This window comes from Malaya genurostris, chromosome 3, assembly GCF_030247185.1.
Source record: "Malaya genurostris strain Urasoe2022 chromosome 3, Malgen_1.1, whole genome shotgun sequence".
Classification (NCBI taxonomy): domain Eukaryota; kingdom Metazoa; phylum Arthropoda; class Insecta; order Diptera; family Culicidae; genus Malaya; species Malaya genurostris.
Genome location: NC_080572.1, coordinates 297,422,981 through 297,430,401, shown reverse-complemented (window position 1 = coordinate 297,430,401; position 7,421 = coordinate 297,422,981). Strand labels below are relative to the sequence as shown.

Below are 7,421 nucleotides of genomic sequence, written 5' to 3'. Positions count from 1 at the left end.
AGTATTTGATTGCAGTGATTCTTTAAAAGTTTAATAATCAACGGACAAATCGCATGTTAAAGTGGAAATCTTTCATGCAGATAATTGATTATGATTAACACCATTTTATTAGTGAAAACAGATAGAGCAAATATAGACTTTCCATGCAAAGTAATACAAATTTTCTATGAAAATATCTGGCATCTCTGTGCACAGCCGATGATACACACACACTTCACAGCGTTATGTTGACGTATAGCGGAATGAAACCAGTGCTACTAGATTTGCCGCAATGGTTATTTCAACAGTATTTAACACGCTCTTTCTGGTAGTATTCAAAGCCGAAACAGTTTTAATGAAATATTAATATCAATAATATAATTAAACTAAAGTCACGGATACCAAAAACATACTTTTTGATGATAATTTGAAAAAGAAAAACAATTTTTGTTTTGTAACATTATGAGATAACTTGGCAACTTTGCGAAACCAAATGAGATGAAAACAAAGCGCAATCAAGTGAACTAAGTTTCAGGCATATTGACTCTGAGAAAATGTTTTACACGGACGGATCGCGAATTGAAGTTGCGACAGGGTTTGGTATGTTCAACAATAATGTTTCGGTTTCATTCAAGCTTCAAGAACCTGCATCTGGTTATAAAGCAGAGTTAGCAGCAGCTCATTATAGCTTGAATGTAATCGTCACATTATCTCCAAACCATTATTTCCTCTTCACAGATAGTCTGAGTGCAATTGAAGCCATTCGCTCAAACATGACTGGCAAGACTGAACCGTTTTTCCTGGGCACAATAAAACAGTGCCTGAACGACATATTGAACAATAATTATCTAACCACTATAGTCTGGGTCCCGGCTCATTGCTCCATTCCTGGCAATGAAAGAGCCGATATTTTAGCCAAACGTGGTGCTATTGAGGGTGAAATTTATGAGAGACCAATTGCTTTCAACGAATTCTATAGCGCAACTCGCCAAAGAATACTTGCCAGCTGGCAACTTCTTGGGATAGAGATGATCTGGGACGGTGGATGCACTCAATTATTCCGAAAATATCGACAAAGGCATGGTTCAGGGGACTGGATGTGAGTAGGGATTTCATTCGTGTCATGTCCAGACTCATGTCCAATCACTACACGTTAGATGCACATCTCCTTCGAATTGGGCTCTCCGAGACTAATCATTGTGCTTGTGGCGAAGGTTATCGGGATATTGATCATGTCGTTTGGACATGCGTGGAGTATCGTGATGTCAGATCTCAACTAATAAATTCTTTGCGTACCCACGGTAGACTATCCAATGTCCCAGTTCGAGACATTCTTGCTTGTCGTGACCTTCTATACATAGAACTTATTTATCATTTCATAAAGAAAATTGGAGTTTCAATTTAGTAAAGGCCCCTTTTAAGACTTAGTTCTGATTCCAGCAGCGTCTATGAGTTCAACCAATAGCTTAAATTAGAATAGAAATTATGTAATGATACAAACAAACTCAAAACAGTTTATGAAATTATCAACAAAATTTCTGAAAATAACAGCTTATTTTATAATTTATAGAAGTTAATCGTTTGGTTCAAATAATATTTCCAAGTAGATTTCATAATTAATGACGAGTTACATAAGATGATATTTAAGTAATAAGAGGAATATGTTTTAATAAATTCAAATCGTTGTGACTATGTTAGAATTAAATTAGGATAAGAATTTTATGTAAAAGTGATGCTACGGCGAAGAAAAACTTATGTAAACTGCCTTAAGAAATAAACGTATTTATGAAAAAAAAGTGAACTAAGTGAAAAACTTTCATCTCATATTTTTGAAGACTTTTCTGCTTGTCGGGTTATTTTAATCGTTAACTAAACAAGTGGCAAGTAAACATTACTAATTATGAAGTCATCCAGCATTCAATAGTAGTGTAATTGTGAGAAATAGTGATCATGTTTTGAGACGAATCGATTAGTATATAATCAGAAACATGACGAACTGTAATCTTGAGACGAAAATGTGTCTTAAATTGAAACGTGAGTTTATTTTCAATGAAAAAAACGATCACCGAAGAATTTAAAACCATTTCTTTCGATGGGAAAGTGTGACAATAGCTTTTATAATAATTTTAAAACATTTCACAGTTTGGTTCAGGTAGGTTGTAAAATATTATTCATGTTCAAAGTAATGAGTTGAAGGGATAAGATGGAAATATGAGCTCAGATGAAATAGGGAGCCGTTACCATACTACCCGAAGAATGAGTAGAAATTAGCAAGCTGTTACTCCATGTTAATAAAAAACTACTTATTTCCAACATTTAGGGGTACGTTGGTGTGTGAAAAAATCACATATTTTGTTTCGATTTCTTCGCCTGTGCAATATTATTCAAGTGTTGCATAAATAGTACAAACTTTGCGTCTGCTTAGTGGTTTAAATTGAACTACTAGGCGGACATGGCAGCTCAATTTGAACTGCTTTTATGCACTGAGAAGATTCTTACCTCCCGAGGAATGCGCATAAATGACTTTGCTTGTGGGTTCTCCCATCTAAATTTGCCTTTCTGTAAAGCCAATCACTACTAATGCCTTAAACTGCTGGTGGTTTTGCACAAAATTTGATAATCTCTTATTCTTTCTGACAGATAACGATATTGTATCGTCGATTCAAAGATACAAAAAAAAAACGAAACAGCACTACACGGACTTTGAGTACTGCTCCGCGTAATTATTGTTGCTAATGAATTAGAAAATAGTTGTTTCGAAGGGAATAATCCATAACCGAGAGACCCTTTGTGTGCAAGAAACGAAGTATTCAAGCATTTTAGTTAAAATTAAGCAAAATTAAATGAAATTCTCAAAAGTGCTGGTTAAGATCGATAGTTGAATTTAGCTAAAATCAGCAGAAAAATTGCTAAACCGAAGAGTGATTATTGCCAAAATCAAGTGTCAATATAAGTTCAAATTAAACAAATCTAAAATCAACTGTCAATAGCAGTTGAAATGAATAAATATATTTTTGAGCTCAGGCCCGGCAAGGATTTGTAATCGAGTTTCACGTAGGTTTCGTCGTCCATGATTATGCCGTTCAAATTTCCAGCAAGAATCGTATTGTACAGCTTTCGAACCCTCGGCCTGATCGATGCTTCTTGTTTCGGACTACGTTTTGGTTGTTTCTGTTTCTTATAGGTTCGAAGATTCAAACGTTCTTTAGCACAAAGCACATTTGACTTCGAAGTGCCCACTTTTTTGGCCACATCCCGAACTGAAACCTGAAACTCTTTTGCTCGAACGCCTTCAGTATACGTTTATCCAACAAGGGTTAGCGGGACCTTTTTTTATCCTCAAAGGTGTTATCCTCATCGAACTTCCTGATTGCATTTCGCACGGCTTTTTCACTTACTCCCTCCATTTTGTCTCCCTCCATTTTTTCTCAGTGACACAATTTTGCGACGTTGTTCTGCTGAATGTCCACTCATTTCGAAACAAACTAATGAAAACGAATAAACAACTGCACAAGTGGTTGGAGAAGAGTGTAAGCAACAGGACACAGCCATAAAAATTGACAGATTCTGAACCATTGCGAAATGGCAGCGGATTTTGGTTGCGTCCATACTTTCTGGGACAGTCTTTATACTAATTTTTGATTTTCACAAAATCAGTCAAATTTTTCAAACATGTTTTATTTTAATATGAAAAATTTACAGTGTCTTTTTATCCAAAACTAAACTAAACTAAAAGTCACTTTCAACCACCAAGAGTTCAATGAATCGTGAGCATATTTTACAGATAATTCATCAGTAATGAACCAGATAAAGTTTTAGCTAAAAACACTTTTTGTTCCTAAAACTACCCGCCTTACAATAGATGGACGGTTGGACGGGAACATAATAACCTGTTACCTTGGGACAAAGTTTCGTTGAATTCGTTTATTTTTTGTAAATTGACTTTAAATTTTGAAAACCGTTTTTTTTTCTTAGTGTAGGATTCGAATAGACCACTTTGCTCATTTTATTTTTTTTTAAATTGATCTAGACTGTCTTTTGAAGAGGACTAGACTATTGTTTGCAAATAATAGAAGTAAAAATCACAAATCCTTCAAAAAATTACAAATTACAAATTACAAGAAAACGCCATTCTCTATTTGAATGAAAATTTTTCCCGATATCCATAATTATGTTTCCTGCCAACCTTTTATATATTGTAAGATGGACGATTTGAAAGAAAAAACCTTTTTTAATCCACCTAGTGGTGTAATGATGTCTTTCTCATATTACTTATATTTTCAAAAATATCACTAGAAGATTCTTTTTTTTAAATTTTGAATAAAATAAGTAACTTTCTTTGTCTATAAACTAACATAACTTTTTCAATTTGTAAACAGTTATGTCAAGTTAATAAGATTTTTTCTATATTTTGCATCGTCGCACTGAATGATTAAACACACTTTACCCTATAGTTCTAGAACCGGAAGTCGGATTCGAATTAAATTAAACAGCAACCCATGAGACTATAAGTACTTTTATTTGAGCCTATTTGTGGAAATCGATCGAATCATCTTTGAGAAAACTAGAGTGAGTCTCGTTTTGAACTTTTTGACAACTGAAAAATTTAAATTTTTATGTGGCAACCCTGCACGCTCTACGAAATTGAGCAAAGCATGCTGCGAACGGAGCAAAGTCGCACGTACCGTCGCGTACTAGTTTTGCATCGTCATTTTGAATGTCGATTTAAATGTTTTGATACTGATCGCCCTATAATTTCGGAACCGGAAGTAGGATCTTGATGAAATTGCACAATATATTTAAAGACAATGAGAGCTTAAATTTGAATCATGATTCGTGAAAATCGACTTAACCGTTGGTGAGAAATCTAAGTGCGTTCCGTTTTTGGAGATTTCCTTCACGATTATCGGTGCTTTCGGAAGCGGAAACCGAGGACTAGTATTCCCAAATTAGTTTTATGTATTCACTAACTAACAAGATCAACCAACTTGTGCACCTCGTTTCTCTATCGCTTGTGAAAAATACTCATGAAATTGAAAATTTTTACTGTAATATCGGAACCGGAAGTCGGATCTGGATGAACTTTTCGGGGACTTTTTTAGGAATTTTAAGATCTTTTATTCGCTTCCTAATTTGTGAAAATCGGTTAAGAAATTACCGAGAAAATTGAGTGCGCATTTTTTAATAAGTTTGAACACATTTCCTTGTAAATCCGGGACCAGAAGTCGGATCCATATGAAATTCAAGAAAATTGTATGAGGCCATAAGACCTTTCATTTGAATCTAAGTTTGTGAAAATCGATTCAGCTTTATCTTAGAAAATTGAGTGACATTATTTGACACACACACACACACACACACTTTTCTTCCTTGAAATATTGAATGATTGTGACTTTCAGTTTATTTAGTTTAAAAAAAAGACACTGGATAAAAAAAAATCAGTTTGGACAAGAAATAGTTTTTTTTGAAAAACTTTTTTCCATAAATGTGCCCATCTTGCAATATATGATCGTTTGAGAACTTAGTTACCTATCTTGGGAAAAAATTCTATCAAAATCAAAAATGTTTTTGTGTATCCAAATCGATTTTAAATTTCAAAATCAATTCATTTTTGTGTGGAACTCGATAAAGATTTTATTGACTGATTTTGTGAAAATCACTAGTATAACACTTTTTTGTAGGACTCATCATTCGCAACAATAGCTCTTTGAAAATAATTAGTTAAAAATCTTTAGCCCTTTGCAAAAGACAGTCTCGATCAATTTTGAAAAAACAGTTTGAAATGTGTCTTTTTGGGGCAACAAATCGAGTTTAGTCATATTTAGAGAGAAGAGTTTTCATAAAATTATTTTTTTAAGTTACGGGAGGGTTTTGAACCCCTAAAACTACGCGCTTGCAAGAGATCATTTCTATTACTGATGATTTTGTGAGAAAATACCATACAAAATTGCACCATATAAACCACTTTACGGGAGTACGCAATAATGGCCGTACTCAAAAACAGGTAGGTTTCTGATGCGTGTAAGTTTTGTAAGACCAAATGACTGGAAACGCCCAAATGTATACACCTAATAAATGCCATCGCTGATTATGAATGAGTGAGCTTTCAGGTCGGAAAACAAAATAATGAATGAATTAGCCCAAACACGTGCACCGGACGTGAGCTTACGCTCTCACGGGACCAGTTCGGAAAGCATTCATGCAACAAGCAATGCGATGAGAGAGAGATCTGAGCAACACCGGGACGGATCGCACAGGTGTGTGCGAATCCATTCGAAACGGCGTGTGGCTTTCACACCAGACAGCGGCGCAACATCGCTTCATTCGTGCTGCAAATCTCGCCCCAGTGACAGCTCCGGAGTAGTCACTGTCGAGTCCGTCGCGTTGTTCGTCGTCGTCGTGTTGGTCGGTCGGTCGGTCGGATCGCTCATCCTCATGTAAAAGTGCGTGCAAAAAGGTGCCAAAATATTGTTCCTAATTCGCAATCTGGCCTAGTTCGACCGGGAATGGCAATGAATCGGTGCCAAAGTGAATCCCTTTCAGGGCGAATCATCCAAGTTTGAAGATGCAAATCGGATAGAGAAGGTCCCGTTAAAGAGCGAAGAAAAAGAAGTGTATTTTTTTTCTTTCATACGAAGTTGAGGTGTGTAGAGCAAAGCCAGAGGTTGTTTTGGTGTGTGCGTGCGATCTGATACTCACCTGTCAACTTTCTATACACATCGCACGGCACTGCACTGCTGCTGCTGTGAGAATGGTCTAGGAGGCGCACTGTTGTCATATCGAGAAGCTTTTCGTCGTGGGAGCAACTGGCAACATACTGGCCGTGCCTGGATATGCATGCCCGTGGCCAATGCATGAAGTAAGCGCAAGTTGCTTTCCGCAGAATCGGTTTATTATGCCTGTTTGTGTAGGTGTGCCAGCGAATGTTTTGCTGTTTTCATTTTGGCTTAGCTCAGTCAGACCATTCGCGACCGGGGGATGTCTCTAAAACGCTATTCCGCGAGAAGTTTTGGTTCGTTTTAAACCTATAAGTTCTGGAATTTCAATTGATTGATCAATGTGAAATGTTTTTGATGATTGTTAAACAAAAAGTGAGATTGGTATAATTTAAGCATGAATCATATGTGATGAAGTTGTAACGGTACCAACAAAAATGTACATCGAAATCAGTGGTTCCGATGTCATCAGTATTCAAATTGGGAAGTAAGCGGTGAGGCAACTTCAACTATCGCTGCTCCAACCTACATTCTAAATCGCGGCTAGTAGGCTGCTCACGACGAGCCACGTAAATATCAAAGGCGCAACCGTTAAAAACCGGTCCTGCTAGTTTCCCAACAAATTTCCACAGTTTCTACTTCCAGGGTTGTTACGGTCGCGCGGATTTCGCGTTTTTCGCGAATTTCGCGATTTTCGCGGATTTGGCGCGGTTTCTGCTAAGGTTT

At 36.5% G+C, this 7,421-nt stretch overlaps 1 protein-coding gene across 2 annotated transcripts in view; it reads left to right on the top strand.

Annotated features, from left to right (window-relative positions):
- The first annotated feature begins 6,315 nt into the window (after window positions 1–6,315).
- Window positions 6,316–7,421, top strand: part of LOC131435523 (protein melted) — a 32,617-nt gene continuing 31,511 nt past the window's right edge. The window contains exon 1 of one of the 2 annotated variants that reach the window (XM_058603515.1): window positions 6,316–6,622. The gene's annotated coding sequence lies outside the window, so the exon portion shown is untranslated. Of the gene's footprint in view, window positions 6,839–7,421 lie in introns of both variants that reach the window. The other variant, XM_058603514.1, reaches the window with a different exon arrangement.